At 61.2% G+C, this 15,652-nt stretch overlaps 1 protein-coding gene across 2 annotated transcripts in view; it reads left to right on the top strand.

The window, feature by feature from the left end:
• The window catches only part of SHISAL1 (shisa like 1), a 128,736-nt gene that overhangs the window by 52,597 nt on the left and 60,487 nt on the right, over positions 1 to 15,652 (top strand). The window contains exon 1 of one of the 2 annotated variants that reach the window (XM_059187219.1): positions 5,414 to 5,673. The exons of the other annotated variant lie outside the window; for it this stretch is intronic. The gene's annotated coding sequence lies outside the window, so the exon portion shown is untranslated. Of the gene's footprint in view, positions 1 to 5,413; positions 5,674 to 15,652 lie in introns of those variants that run through there. 2 annotated transcript variants of the gene reach the window in all.

Here is a 15,652-nt window from a genome sequence, read left to right as displayed (position 1 = left end):
AACCATGGCTTGGGTCGCCCAAGGGACCGAGGCTGCCCTTGGCACACACACTGTGGCCCACAGCACCTGGGGAGGAGGGCTGCTGGGAGGGGTGTGGGAAGACGGGAATCAGAACACGGAGGGCTTTGGGTGCCAAGCTAGGGACCCAAACTTCATCCTAAAGGCGTAACCACAGAAGGGCCCCAGGCAGAGACACGGCGAGGTCAGGGTCATGTTGTGCAAAGACGGCGCCGGGGGTCTGCAGCGGGAGGGATGGGCTGTAAGCGTCTCCCCCCCGTAAAAATTAAGTAAGTACCTGACATGAGTGATGGCTGAGTACATTGGTTTTTCTTTACATATATATAGACAGACAGGTTTTTCTATTAGCACTTAATTAATGCCCTAGCTTAGAACAGCACCCATTCATTATCCCACAGCTCCGCAGGTCGGAAGCCCGGGTGGGCTCAGCCAGTGCAATGCTCGGGGTCTCACAAGGTAGAAATCAAGGCATCGGCCAAGCTGGGTCCTTGTGGGGAGACTCTGGGAGTCTTTGGGGGGCCCCGTCAGGACGCTGGCAGGTGGCTGCAGGACTGAGGTCCAGCTTCTCACTGGTTGTGGGTTGGGGTGGGGGGCTGCTGCCCCCTGAGAGCCCCCAGCTCAGCAGAAGCCTCCCTCCTCGGGACCCTCTTCACCCTGACTTGGCTTTGACCTCCTCTTCTAACACCAGGAGGGGGGACCCTCATGTTTCTGTAAAGGGCTGCTGTGATCAGCTTAGGCGCGGGATAATCTCCGCATCGGAAGGTCGCTGACTAGTAACCTCCATTACAGCTGTAACCCCCCCCCCCCCTTGCCACTTGCTGGAATCTCAGAGTAACCCGGGGTGAGGGGCGGCGGGACCCGGGGTGAGAACCGGGCTTGCTGGGGGCGCGCTTCCGAAGCCGACCGGAGCCCGTCTCTGCTGGGCTCCGCGGGTCCCGCCAGGCTCCCTGCCAGGGCCGGGAGAGAAACCGGGCTCACCCCTGCGGCCGAGAGGGGGGCAGGCGGGCGCGGGGAGGAGCGGGAGGCTGTGCGGAGGCTCCCCACGGAGTCACGTCCCCGGTCCCTGCGCTGCCCCCTGCCGGCCGGCCCTGGAACCACAGGGAGGCTGCTGCTTTTCTGCCACAAGGAACTGCCCTGGCCCGTTGGGAGAGTATAAGCAGCGAGCTCCCAGGACGGCAGGGGACCTGCCTGGCCTCCCGCCTCCAGGTGGTCAGGGCTGGGAGGCAGAGGCCTGGCTGCTGGCCGGCTGCTCGCCCCGCTCCAGGGCCTTGCATCCTCTGAAGACAAGGGGGGAGGGACTTGATGCCCTCCACCCCCGAAACAGTGCTTTGTCCAGAGGTGGAGGCACCCTGAGTGTTTCAGCCCCTCCAGATGGAGAAGGTCACAGGCTGCAGAAAGCGAGTGAACCTGACCATCACCCCCTCTCCGCTCCATAGCAGGGACCGAGTGGCCAGATGGTCACGAACCTAAGCCCCAGGCCAGGCCCGCAGTTCAAATCCTGGCTTGGCCACATGCTCCATGGATGACGCTGGGGCGGAGGTTCCAAAGCCTGAGCCCTGGTTCCTTGTTTTGAATTCGGGGAAATAGGGGCTTGAGGTCAGAACCCTAAGATCTTGAAGAGGAAGGAGGGACTTGAGGGGCCTTGGGGAGGGCAGAGGCTGCTCCCCGAGGAAGGTGGGGAGTGAGGGGAGTCCGTGCGGAGCCTGGGGGCCGGCTGCTGGCGCTCACGCGGGCGCCCCTCCCCCTGCCCACCACAGGGGCTCAGCTTCCAAGGGCCTCCCTCCCTCCCAAAGGGGGCTCCCTGTACAGACCTCTGCCGAGCGCCTCACGTCCCCAACTTCTAATTAAATGGCAGTGATTTTGACGGGGCAGGTGATCTTCTCAGGAGGCCTGGCTTTAAATTTAGCTCCCTCCCCAGCCAGCCCTTTGAAAAGGCTGCTCTCCACGGAGAGAGCAGAGAGAGCGTGAGTCATCGCCAGGCCTCCCTCCCGCCCTGGTGAGCAGCGGCGTTTTGCGGGGGAGCAGGCCTCCCGAAGGCAGAGAAATAGTAAATAGGATGGTATTAAAGGCGACCATGCCTGTGGAGCTTGACACACAGTAGGCTCAGAAATGGGGCATCTGTGTAATTACCCCCCCACACCGCCTCACGTCTCCCTCCCCCTGCCCGGCCCCCAAGAGGGGACACAGAGATTTGTGGGCTGGGATGCCCAGATGCCCCTGTCCATGCAGCCTCAGAGCCCACTCCTCCTGCTTCCTCAGATGCACAGCCAGCTGGCGGGAGCTCTAAAGCCTGAAAATGCTCCCCGCCCCAAAAGACATCCTCTTGCCCCCTAGCCCCTAAACCTGGGGATGTTACCTTATATGGCAAGAAAGAGAAAAAAAAAAGAGCTTTGCAGACCTTGAAGGGCTTTGAGATGGGGAATGATCCTGGATTGTCAGAGGACCCCAAATGCAGTCACAGGGGACCTTCTGGGAGGGAGCAGGTTGGGGGGGGGGGTCTGATGCACACGCACACAGAGGAGCAGGCCACACAGAGAGCCAGACAGATGTTGGCCTTGGAGGCTGGAGTGACACAGCTATACGACAAGGATGTTGGCAGCCACCCGGAGCTGGAGCGGTCCTCGCTTTCAGTCCCCGAGGGAGGCAGCCCCCCAGACACCTGACTTCTGCCCAGTGATGCTGATTTTTGGTTTTCTGGCCTCCAACACTATAAGGGAATAAATATATGTTGTTTTAAGTCACCAAGTTCAGGGTCATTGGTTACAGCAGCCATTGGAAACCAGCGCACAGGAGTTGGGAGAAGTAAATGAGTTTGCCCTCTGTCACTCCGCTGGGGAAGAGTCACACTGAGATTCCAGGTCCCCGTCAACAAGTCAGTCCCCTGGCCCTTACTGTTCCCTGCACACTTGGGACACCCCCCCCCCCCACCAACGGAAGAACAGAAGGGACATCAGGCAGATCCAGTACCAACTAAGTGGCAGGAGCCCCTTTCCTCTACGACACAGTCTCTCCTTTAATCTCTATGTTGAACCTTTGAGATGGATAAAAGCATCCCCATTTTGCAGATGAGGAAACTGAGGGACAGGGAGCCAACCTAGCTCTGTCCAAGGTAGGGGAGCCAACCGTGGGGAAGGAGAAGGTGCAGGTGCAGGAGCACAGGGAGGGCAGCCTTGATGGCACACAGCAGGTGGAGAGTGGAGGTTTGAGGCTGACTAGGGCAACCCCCCCACATCCCCACCCCCACCCCCGCATGGGGCACCTGGCTGCAGAGCAGGCTGGGAAGGCAGGCTGAGACCCCAGGGCCAGGAAGGGGTGATTGTGTTTGAGTGGGTAGATAATCAGGGTGGATGGAAGGCTAACACCCCAAGTCATCACCCAACTGGGCTGGCTGTGAACCTCTTGGGCACAGTGAGCTCATCTCATCTCTGGGTGACTTGCATCAGACAAGAGACAGGCCCAGAGCCCTGCTCAGTGACATGAAGGTCGGGGGGAGGGACTGTCCTGAATAACAGGCTTTCCAATATACCCTGAACATGCCATACCCAGGTACATATACACAAGTGCACACATACACACAAAAGCCACACACACTAGGCATACACACACACATACCAACACACACACAGCCCACGCTATATAGCCTCGATGACCCCCAGGACCCAGCCTCTGGCGACAGAGGACAGGCACCTCTCAACCTCAATACCATCCACATGAGCTCTTAAGCCTGTTTCTTCACCTTTCTTGTCCTTGGTTTCCACCATAACATGGGGTGATCACGGACTCCCTCTCGGGAGGGTTGGCAGGTGCTGGGCGAAGTGCATCACGTGTCCTGCCTCATTTAATCCGCAGAAGATCCCAAGAGGGAAGTGCTGCTGTGATCTTTTTAGAGAAGAGCACTGCCCCAGGAGGAAAGGCTGAGATGGGAAGTCAGGGGGATCTGGGCTGCAGCCCCACTTCTGCCTCTTGCTGGCTGTGTGGCTCACAGGAGGTGTCCTAACCTCTCTGAGCCCCAGTTGCCTGCTTTGTCTGTAAAAAGGGGAGGACACCACCCAGTGCTTTGGTGAAGTATAAATAAAATACCATGTATAAAGGGCCCAGCCCAGTTTCCCGTGAGGTTCGATCCATGTCCATAACCATGAAACCAGATCCAAGGATGGGAGAGCCCCGAGGAGTCTGCCCTTCGGGAATTGACCTGCGTTCCAGGGCACTCAAACGCACTCTCCCTCCCAAATGACCAAGGGATAGCCACCCTCATCACCAGCCCCTCTGTGGGGTCCCTGCAATGTCCCCCCACAGTCCCTACCCCTGCAGGACAGGGGGCCTGGGACAGAGGAAAGTGCAAGAGGCGCTTACTGAGGTTCGCTCTTGGACTCAGGGCCATGCAGAGCACCCAGCACACCCAGACAGGAGGGCCAGCGGGAAACACGGGCTGCTGGGGAGCACAGGTAGAGACACGAACTGGAATGGCAGAGGGGAGCCCAAGCAGCGGTCACGGTGGTCAGGGAAGTTGGGCTTTGTCTGCGGGAAACCGAAACACAGCCTCCTTTCCGATGTGATGGATCCTCTCCCCGGACCCAGCCACCCAGCACCCAGGGCCTGATCGGGAAAGAGGGAATGCCTCCCTTGACAAGAATGGCCTGGGGAGAGAAAACCTGACCCGGTGAGCCTCCCGGCGCAGGAGGCGGGCCATCTGCCGCGACCGCGACCGGGTCGGCCTGGCAGAAGGCGGCGTGTTCTCCCCTAGGCGGGGCCCCGGAGCACCACCTGGAAGGCGGCAGGTGAGTGCTGGGCGCCTGGGGAGCCTGGAGTCGGAGACAGGGTGGGAGGGGGGCGGAGAGGAAGGACAGAAGGGGGGAGAGAGGGGAGGGGAAAGTGGGAAGGACGGAGGACAGCAGGACAGAAGGACGGAGGACAGCAGGACGGAAGGAAGAAAAGGCGAGAGTGAGCCGCAAGACGGAGCCACAAAAGGAAGGAAGGGGAAGGACTGCGAGAGAAAAAGCGAGCGGGAGGAAGGGACGGGCGGGGGGGGCGCGGCGGGGGGGGCGCGGGAGAGCGGCCGGGCGAGCGCGAGGGAGGAGGGGGGCGGGCGGGAGCGGCGGACGCCGGCGCTGGCAGAGGGGGAGCGCGGCGCGGCGGCGAGGGCAGGACGGCGGGGAGCCGCGAGGACGGCGAGGGGGCAGCAGAGGGCGCGGAGCGAGCGGCGAGCGCCAAAGAGTGAAGTGGCGGCGGCGGGCGCGGGGCCGGCGAGCATGAGCGCGGCGGCGGCGGCGGCGGCGGCGGGCGCGGCGCGGGGCGCGGGGCCGGCGGGCGGGCGGGAGGCGCGGGCCGCCCAGTAGCCGCGGGCGGGCGGCGCGGGGCGCCGGCGGGGCGAGCGGCGGGCGGCCGGAGCGCGACCCCGAGTCCCAGCCGAAGCCCCAGCGCCGCGCCGCGCCCCCCACCCCCCACCCCCACCGCGCGCCTAGGAGCCCCCGAGCCCCGCGGGCGCCCCCCAGTCCCCGCAGCCCCCGGGGCCGGGACAACTGTTGCGGCGGCGGCGGCGGCGGCGGCGGGGGCACCGCGGGGGCGTGGGCGGCCCCGCGCCCCAGCAGGCGGCTCAGCCCCGCGGGCGCCGGCTCCCGGCGGCGGAGCGAGGAGCGAGCGGGCGGCGGGCACGAGGTGAGCGGCGCCCCGGGCGGGCCGGGCTGGGGCCGCGCGGGGGAGGGGCGCGCCCGGACGGGAGGCGGGGGGCGGAGGGGGTGGTCCGAGCGCCCCGGGAGGAGAGGGCCGGGGGCGGGGCTCCTGGCGGGGGAGGGTCCCGGCGGGGGGGGGCGGGGTCTTCGGCTCCGGGGCTCGGAAGAAAGGGGTGCTGGCGCCCGGGGCGGGGAGGGGTGGGCGCGCTGGGAGAGCCGCGGTGGGTGCTTCGGAGGGTCCGGCGTGCCTTGGAAAGGGGTCGGGGACGCCGGGCGGAGAGTCTGGGGGCGGGAGCCGGGTGGGGGTTAGCCTGTGCTCTGGCGTTGGGGTCCGCGCCGGGGCTAATCGAGGTCGGGGTCGCTGAACCTTGGAGGGGAGGGGACCGAGGAGCATCCCGGAGCGCGTCGTGCCGGTACGCAGCAGTTGGGACCGGAATGCGCGTCCGAGGTGGGGACCGGCGTCCGAGGACCGAGTCCCGGAGCGCAGCGAGCGGGGAGCCCCGTGCGCGCCGGACAGAGTTCCGGAGGCACGCTGGGGACCCAGCCGGTTCCGGGGGCCCCAGCTGGGCGGCGCGGGCCACCAGGAAGACCCCCTCCAAGAGCGCGCCCCTGGCTCCCCGCCTGCCGCGTGGCCCCAGCGGAGCCGCCGCCGCTTCCCCGGGCCGAATCAATATTGATCCCGCGCCCGGAGCCCGGTGGCCCGGCGGCGGCCTCCGAAGCTCATTAGCGCCAGCGGTTGCCATGGCAACGAGACCCCAAGCGTCTTCAGGTTATATTTATTCTAATTATTATTATCATTATTAGTATTAGTATTTGTTACTCAGCCAGAGGAAAAAAGAAAGGAGGAAGACACGCCAGCGCGTCCTGGCGCCTCCAACTGTTCTCTCTTTGGAGAGAGCCAATGAGGGGCTGGTGGGGCCAGGCCGGGTGGGTCGCGGCTCCCGGCTGGTGGCCGGCGGCACCCCTGGGGCGATGGGGCCAAGGAAGGGGAGTTACATAATACTCCGTGGGAGTATGTCTGTATGCCTCTTTGTGTCTGCCCGGCGTCTCTCGGCCTCTGTGATCCCTGAGCCTAGTGTGGGCTCCTGCCCAAGGAATCCCAGAGCGGGATGACAGGAGCAGAAAGTGCCTTGCACCAGGAATCACAGTGGCCTCTCTCTCCTGGCTGGGTGACCTTGAGCAAGGTGCTTGACCTCTCCGAGCCTTTGTTTCCCCATCTGTAAAGTGGCCCCGGAGCTCTTGCCACCTCTGAAGGTTGATGGAGGTTACACTGGGAAGGCCCTGCCCGTGTCTGATGGTGCGCTCTTGGCTGTGTGACCCCAGGCAGCTTTCTGTCCTTCTCTGGGCCTCAGTTACCTCGTCATAGAATGAGGGCCTTGACCCCTGTGGGTCTAAGCCGTCTTCAGTCACTGATGTCCTGTGAATCCCGCACCAGGCTGTGATTGAAATGCCCTTTAGCTAGCAAGTTAGGCCCCATTCAGAGTCAGAATAAGGGGCGGGGGTCCGTCCACCATCCGTGGTTTCTTCGCCTATGAGATGGTCTCAGTGTGACCAGAAAGCATGTGGCCCAGCGGGACCTTTCACTGACAGGCGTCTGCAGGGAACGGTTGGAAATGGCTTTTAACGCAGAATCAGAATAAATCGTGGGTCCCTGGTGCCAGCTCAGGACAATCCCTACGCTGGCCAGGGTTGTCCAGAATTGAGGTGTCCCCCCAACCCCTGAATCTGTGACTGCTCGGGGCAGGACCCCTGCCTGTGAGCCATCTATCTCTCCAGAGATGCTGTTTGCCGTGTGCCAGCCCTGACGGGTTGACTGTGGAGCTAGTGTCCAGAAAGTTCCCTGAAGCCAGATGGCCCCCCGCGCCTCGCACCTCTGGGCTCAAGGTGAAAGCCCCAGGCAGGGGGCTCTGCCGTTTCTTTCATGTCAGCAACCCACAGAGTTCCTGGCTCTGTCTCAGGCATCTGGGAGGAGAAACAGATCAGCTTGGAGCTGCGTGTGTACGTGTGTGAGTATGGGAACATGCGAGTGTGTGGTGTGAGTTTGCAGCCGCCGTGGTGTGCGTGTAAATGTGTGTGGGGTGCGAATGTGTGCATGTGTGTGTAAACGTGTCTGTGCGTGTGTCCCACCCACCCCGAAGCCTGTCCCGCTGGATGGGAGGGGAGGGGTGGGGGCAGGGCCAGCGCTGCTCAGACTTCTGTGGGGGAGAGAAAGGGGGGAGGGAGGCCTGCCCCAGGGAGCCGCAGCTGAGAGCCACTCCCTGGTCCTGTTAGCCACCCGTCCATTCCTTCCTCTGGGCACAGCGCCCAGCAAGCCCCGATGGCTGCCGCCGCCCAAGGGTGTCCACTCTGCCCTTGGCTGCTCTTGAGGAAACAGCCCCTGATGGGGCCAGCCAGGGTTGGAGGCCTGCCTGGGGGAAGCCGAGGTGGGGGGGCGCACGGGGGAACGTCTGCCCCTGAGAGCCCGAGGAGGGGTGCCAGGGGGGCCTGGTCCAGAAGGCAGGCCCGAAGCAGCCAGAAGGGAGGAGCAGAAGGTGTTCTGGGCAGAGCCCCTCGATGGGTGGTGATGCAGATTGGCTGGGGGGGGCGGGGGGCCGCAGGACGAGGGAGACAGGCAGCAGATGGTACCGCCACGCAGCCCGGGCGGGTGCCAGGAACTGGACAACCCCCCCCCCCTCCGCCCCCGGCCTGGGGGAGGGTTCAGAAGCAGGGGTGGGGTGGCGAGGAGGGGCAGATGGGTAGGTTTGGAGCTTGGACACTTACGTGGCCTGCCGGTGGGAGCGCATGGTTGGGTGGGCAGAGGGAGGGGTATTTGGAAGACAAGGAGAGGGGTCTGGTTTCCAGCCCTCTAGGACAATCAGCCAAGCCCTTGCCAGCCCTCCCCGCTTCCGGCCACACTGCAGGAGACGAGTGCCTCACAGCCAGGCCCTTGGCTTCTAAGAGAGGGAGGAGCAAGCGGACACCAGATTGGGCCGCGACCACTGTCTGCAAATGACACGCGACTTGGCGGACGCACACGCAGCATGGGGCCTCCGTGGCACTAGGCTAGCATCTGATGGCAGAGGCCAGAAGGCCTACTACGTGCCAGGTGTTGTATGGAGCGAGCCCCGAGCCCCAACACCTCCTTAATCTGCAGGCCATCTGCATGAACTTGTCCTTACGGATAGATGCTGTTGTGCCGCCAGAAACGGCCTCAGAGGGGTTCCGAATAACCCAGCGGCTCCTAACTGCTTCAGGACTCCGCCCGGAGCCCAGCCCTAGCCCCAGGGCAGCCCCGTAGCTCCTCACACTGCTGCCCTCGGTCAGGCTGCTTGGAGTCTCACTTCCGAGCCCTCGTTCTGTTTCCTCTGTTCTGAACCTAGCCAGAGCGCGGCCCATCTTATGGTTGGGGTGATAGGTATCACCTCCCTTCTTGGGGACACTCTGCCTCTATTAACTCAGCCTCTGCTGGTTTGCTTCTCCCCAGCCAAGTCATGCAACAGATTCACATCAGTCCTAGGATGAACAGAGAAACCCCAGCCCCAGCTCCCTCAAAAAAGTGACTTCTCCTAGCCCAGCTGCTCTTTCTAGAAGTTACTGAAATAATAGTCAACCTCCAAGAACAGGAGGAACTTGTGTCCTAAACACTCTTCTGTAAGGTGGGGTCCTGAACATCCGGAGCCAGCAAAAGCAAGGAGGGAGACCAGAGGCCTGGGCCATGGCCTCCTGGAGACGGCAGATGCCGCCCACTCTGTTGGTTTTGGCCTCATTCTGCACAAAGCCCGGCAGGAAGCAAGTTCCTTCTCCTGTCTCCCCATCTCTCTTTTTGTCCTTCCTGACCTCCTTCCTGCAGCCAGCACATTGCTTGACCCCATCTCTGTGTGTGACCTGGGGACATAGAGAAGACCCCAAGGCCCTCTCAGACCTGTCCCCGTGGAGCCCTGCCTAGAGATGACCAGGGCTCAACTTGGTGCATGACTGAGTAAATGAATAGATAATTCTCTGGCTGGGACAGTGGCTGTCTTGGGACCACTGGCCCTGTTACTGTACTAACTCCCCCTCGTGTCAGCTAGGTCCCCTCGCGACAAGCTCCTCCTTCCTCTTCCCCTTGACTGTGACCAGGTAGGAAGTTCTCTGGAGAATCTTCTCTGGGCATCCTGACCTGGCCCCTCACTGGCGAGTCACTGGCCCCCTGAGCCCCTTTTCCCACTCAGCAGTGCAGGACATGAAGGTTGTGGGGTAAGAGGTCCTGGTAGGGTCTTGGGTGTGGGAACTCCACTCTTCATAGCCTAAAGTTGGGGAATCAGACAAAGATGGGGACTCCAGCACGTCTGGGGCCTCTGTGCATGCTAAGTCAGAGAGGGAAGCCCCAGGAGCCTCTGCTGTGGGTCCTGAGAGAGAGCTGGAAACTTGTCCACGTACCCAGATACAGATGAGGACGCTGAGTCCAGAGCCAGTTCTGGTTGTGCTCAAGGTCACGGTGAATGGACGTCCTGGACCTCCAAGGGTGTTCAGGGTTATGATGCAGACTTGGTAGGTGTTTTTCAGAGGCCCTCGAGGCTGCCTGGGATGGGGCATTGGGAGGGGGCCGGGACGGTCGAACGGCACTCCCTTCTGGAAAAGGCTTCAGACACCCCCACCGTCACCCCCACCACCTCCAGGCCCTTGGCCATCAGAGCGGAAAAGCAGAAGCCAGATGAAATGCAAATGCCTCCCATCCCAGATTTCCGGACATCAGCGATGAATGGAGCATCTACTTTGCGTGTTCTAGACAGCCTGCCCCCTTCCCCCCCCCCCACTAGGGTGCACACTCCGATCACCGCCCATCTGTCCGCACACACACGTACCTCAGCAGATGCGTGCCGACTCGCCTTGAGAAATTAAGAAATAATGCATGAGCTTCCCAAATTACACCCATTTAACACTGAATTAAGTTCTGGAAGCTCTTAACAGAGCCCTGGGAGGAAAAAACAATTTTTGTTCACACTTCCCTGGAAAATGAGACAAACCGTGATCTTTTAAAACCCAGCTACATAATCTGATTATTCCTCGCTGGCAAGCGTCGGAGATGCCCGGCGGAGGGCGGAGATGGCTCGGCGGTCGCCGAGAGATTTGCATGGGGAAATTGGGCCGGGGAAGTTTGCCTCCTGCACCAGATTCAAAGCTCTTCGGCACTTGATAGGCTCAGAATAAAGTGCTGCTTTCTTAGATATTGGCACAAATTAAAAATAAAGACAAATTCCTTCCATAATCCAGTGCGAGAATTCCCTCGGCAGCTCCCCGAGCTGGTGACGGAAAGGATGGTGATTTGCTTTCACTTTGGGCTCCTTTTCTCCCATGCACAGCTGGATTTCTAGACTAACGGCCAATGCATTTAGCTTGCATTCATTCCACGTTTCCGGCGCACCTACCCTGTGCCAGGACACGGTGCCAGCCGGAGACCAGAGACGACGAAGATAGGACCTGATGGGTTTTGCCGTGTGTCTGTTGGGGGCAGAAGAGAATAAAACAGGCATCTGCAAGGTCCCACCCTGCCTGAGGGGGCAGGGAGGGCTCCCTGGAGGAGGTGACTTTTGGCTTGGGTCGTAAAGGCTGAGTCGGAGGGTGCCCTGCCCAGAAGAGGGCACAGGGCACTTCGGGAAGAGGAGTACTCTGAGAAAATCTTGAAGCAGTCTGGCAGAGGCTTGGGCTCCCGGTGGCATCTTGTGATTTTCACGCTGGCAGTTTTTCTTGTTACCAAGCCCCTTCGTATGCATTACCTTCCAGCGTCCTCGGGAAACCCCAGGGTCAACCTGTGAGTATCCCTTTTGCTAAGGAGAACAGAGCCCAGAGAGAGGAAGCGGGTGCTGGGGTCATAGCCAGACAGGGCTCTGAAACCCCAGGTTCTGGATCCTGTGGGCTCCTTGGGATGGGGGAACAAGCATAAGACACTAAAAATGGAAATTCTAAAAATTAAAGCCTGGAACCACAGACACTAATACCAAAGTCTAGAAAGTCCCCTTTCTTCTTCCCTCTGAGCTCTCTCAGCCTCCTTGGCTCCCGCCAGGCTGGGCTTCAGGACGTGGGGCCTGGGGTGTCCGTGCTAGGCCTGCTAGCACTGAGCCTTAGTCTCTACATCCAGGAAATGGGGCAGGGAGCCTCTGTGCCCATTTGCAGGAAGCCTGGCCACACCACTGAGCCCCAGAGGCCCGACCTCTCTGCGCGAGTCCAGCATGCCCCCGCCGTGGGCTGGTTTGCGAGGCCTCTGCCGTTTCCGTGTTTCAGGAAGCAGGTGGGCAGTGTGGCATCCTCTGGGTGTGACTGCCTGGAATCTGATCCCCGGGGCCCTGAGGCCTTTGGGGAATGAACCAGCCTCTGAGCTGAGGCCCATCGTCAAGGTAACGGGCAGAGCCAGAGGGAGGCTCCTGGCCCAGAGGCACAGATGGCTAGAGAGCCCGTGGCCGGGGCTCCTGCAGGGACAAGTGTTCTCTCTGTTTGTTCCAAACTCTGCGACCCTGGGTGGGTTATGTAGCCTCTGGGCCTCTGTTTCCTCATCTGCGGAAGGGGTTATTGTGAGAGCCAGATTAGGTTTGCGGAGAAGATTAGTGAGCCCAGAGTGTGCGTTGACAACCGCGTGGTCTGTCGTCTCACGCTATTACGACGAGCTGGTGTGTCACCGTGGCGCGGCTCACACCGCCTCAGTCCTTCCTGCAGCAGCCAGGCAGGAGCCGCACCCGATCGTCCCTGAGCCTCCGTGGCAGTGGTTGTCGACTGAATGAGGAAGAGTCCAGGGGGCCCTGAGACCAGGGGGAGTCTGCTCAGCATGCGCCCTCCTGGGTTCCCACCCCAGCTCCAGGGCGGGCAGTTCGGCTTGCTCCGAGCCTCAGTGTGCCCATTTGCAAGATAAGGCTGGTAACGTTGGTAATGACACTAACACGTTACAAGGGCAGTTTTGAGGGCTACGGGTAAGAATCATAATATTCCAGGCCCCTGGGTCTGTCACAACGATAACCGTGATTTTATTATCCCAGAACTCTGGAGGGACCGTCCCGGGGCTCACACCCTGGTCTCCATCCTTGCTAGCTGTGTGACCGTGGGCGAGTTACATGACCTCTCTGAGTCTCAGTGTCCTCATCTAAAAATGGGGATAGCACCCACCTCACAAGGTTCTTTGAAGAATTAAATGAGTCAATCCAAGGACCGTGCTGGTGCAGAGCCTGATGTGCAGTTCAATGCTCAGTACACGTTACGGTCCTTACCGCCAGGGGTCCGGTTAATAACAGAAACACCCAGGAGGCCCGGAGGCGGTGGGCTTCTCTCTGTGCTCGAAGGGTGGACGCCACTTCATTCCTGCTTTAGCTCTGTGGCTGGAGCCTGGCCCAGGGTGCCTGGGCAGATGGGCAGGTGGGCGGACGGATGGGCAGACGGATGAATGAGCGAGTGAGGCGATGGACGGGAGAAGGAAGGGCAGACGGATGGACAGCTGTCAGGGAACGTCACAAGGCCAGGACCGGGGCAGCGAGGGAGGGATTCCTTCTGAGGTCCATGAGCGATGAGGTCGGATGGGCTGCGTAGCCGTCTCTCTCCCTGTGCGGACATCTGTTGTCCCCGTTCCACGGGACCGGGCCTGGTGACCCGAGTCCGGGGGCCCAGGCCACCGGTGTCCCTGCCAGTGTGGTTGTGAGCTGGACAGAGCTGGTTCATGCTGTGGCTTCCCCCCCTTTCACATGGGGAAGTCCCAGGGCTGCTCCAAACCTCCGTTCCCTCCTCCATGGTACGGGCCAGGCGTCCCTGCCTTTGGGGGATGGTGACGCGCACAGATAAGGTGTCTGAGCGTAGTTTGTAATCTGTGAAGCTGCGCTGGAAGTCGGGGGAGGTGTTTGGGCTCCATACGGTGGGGGACAGGTTGCACGGGAGGCTTTGGAGCAGGGGTGGCGCGTTGCCCGCACAGACTACGGAACAGCGGCCTGCGAGCCATCTGATTTCTGCCAGAGGGGCCCAAAGCGCGGGGTCAGGGCAGGGGCAAGAAACGAGGTCACTGCAAAGCCAGGGCGGAATTCGGCCTGCCGGCCCCCGGCACGGGAGCACTGGCTCCCAGGCCCATGGGCGCCCCAACCTGCTAGGGAGACCCCTGAGTCGCCACAGAGCCCCCATCCCAGGCACTTCGTAAGCATGAATCCTGAAACCATGCCGTGCACAAGGACAGGTGACCACTGCTCCCATGTCGTGACCTCCCTGTGACCACACGGCTGCTAAGGATTTGGATCTGGCAGCTTCAACTCTTTCCACAGTGGAGGCTGGATACGCTTCGTGGCCCAGAGAGGCATTGGCACAGGGGCACCAGAGCCCTGCGCCTGCCCCTCACTGGTGTGTGGCCTTGCCAAGCCACCTCCTCTCTGTCTCAGTATCCTCTGTAAACTGGGGTCCCCAGGAGGACCCCCGGGGTCCTCTGTACCTGAGAGGCAGGCAGAATGTTCCAGAAGCAAGCCCTTCTCACGCTTCCACTGGTCTGTCACCATCGTGGAGCTCCCTCTCTCTGGGGAGGGGGACGCACGTAGCGAGACCCTGGGGAAGGAATGGGGCAGGGGTAGGGTTGCTCTGGAGCTGTCCCGGCCTCATATGGGCCCGGAAGTCAAGGGCAGTGAGGTCTTTAATATTTGACCCTTGGATTCTGCTGCCACCTGTTGCCTCCTCCGAAGGGGCCGGGGGTCAGGAGCGTGTAAGCCATCCGCTTGGGTCCCTGTGACGTGCTTACTTACTCCAGAAGTTACCCTCGGGTCTTGTGGTCTGCAGGACGTCTGGATCCTACGGGTCTGGGTCCCATGTAAAGGACTGAGCAAGTGTGGGTGATGATGGAGGTCGGAGGAGCAATTCGGCCTGGAGAAAGGGGTTGGAGCAGCATGGAGGCCTTCCCAGGGGAGGTGGCATCCCAGGAGGTAGAGTATGAGATGAGGGGGTCAGTGAGCCAGGGGCGGAGGGACATCACGGGAAAAGGAACAAGACACGCGGAGCCCAGGGAAAGGAGTCGGTGCACGTTCAGCGCTTGGCCATGGCTGTCCCGTGGTGTTGCTGGAGGCCGGGCAGGTGAGGCTCTGGCATTCGGCAGTGGCCTGACCTCCAAGGCTGCTGGCAAGTTAAGGAGTGTTTGTTCCGCCGCCCGGAGCAGCGGGGTTGGTGACAGCCCTTCCCGGTTGCTCGCGTGAAGCACCCAGTGTACTTTCCTGAAGGGAGAGGAAACCTGAAGGCATGTGGCAGCCTTCGGCTCCACCCAGGTGCCAGGCTCCCTGGGTGTCCCGCTGCCTGCAGAGCACCGCTCGCACCCCCGAGTTCAGTCCTACCTGGGGAAGCAAAGCCTTCTCTTCCAGGGACAGGTTATTTCTGGTGCGTCCAGACATGATCACCCCTGGGACTCAGGCCCCCGTCCATCTTCCTACAGGGCCACAGGCCAGCAGGTGGGCACGTCCGGGAGAGGACGAGGGCCTGGCAGAATTCTGGGCAGGGCGAGGGAAAGATTAGGAGACTTTCCTCCTGAAATTCAAACAATTGGACAGTCTGTTCTGGATCGATTTAGAAGCAGTGAAGTGGGAAAAAAATCAGAAAATATAGTGTGAAAGCTATTTTCTCTCTCTCTCAGTTGGGAAGAGGGATGAGCAGTTTATTTGTGGACTGTCCAAGGCCCTGGCCAGGGCCTCTTAGCTCCGTGCTGCCCCTCCATCGCTGCTCCGGTCTCCCGCTCTCCTATTCCCCACCTCTGTGCCCAGGGCAGGGCTGGGCACCCAGGGTCTCCAAGGGACATCAGACATAGATCCAGCCTCCACTGGGAGCCAACAGTCGCAGGGGCCTCCGGCATGGGCTCAGCCAAGAAGGGCCTCCTGAGCTAGATGCCTCCTGGGCAGACACCAGCTGGAGAGGGATGGAACGCGCCACTCCCAGCTCCAGACCGGAGTCTCTACATGGCGAGGGCAGGTGTCTGTCTTGTTCAGTCCTGCGTCCTCAGGGCTGTGAGTCAG

The sequence above is a fragment of the Mustela lutreola genome, chromosome 8 (assembly GCF_030435805.1).
Source record: "Mustela lutreola isolate mMusLut2 chromosome 8, mMusLut2.pri, whole genome shotgun sequence".
Lineage (NCBI taxonomy): Eukaryota > Metazoa > Chordata > Mammalia > Carnivora > Mustelidae > Mustela > Mustela lutreola.
This window is presented reverse-complemented; position numbering and strand designations above follow the sequence as displayed.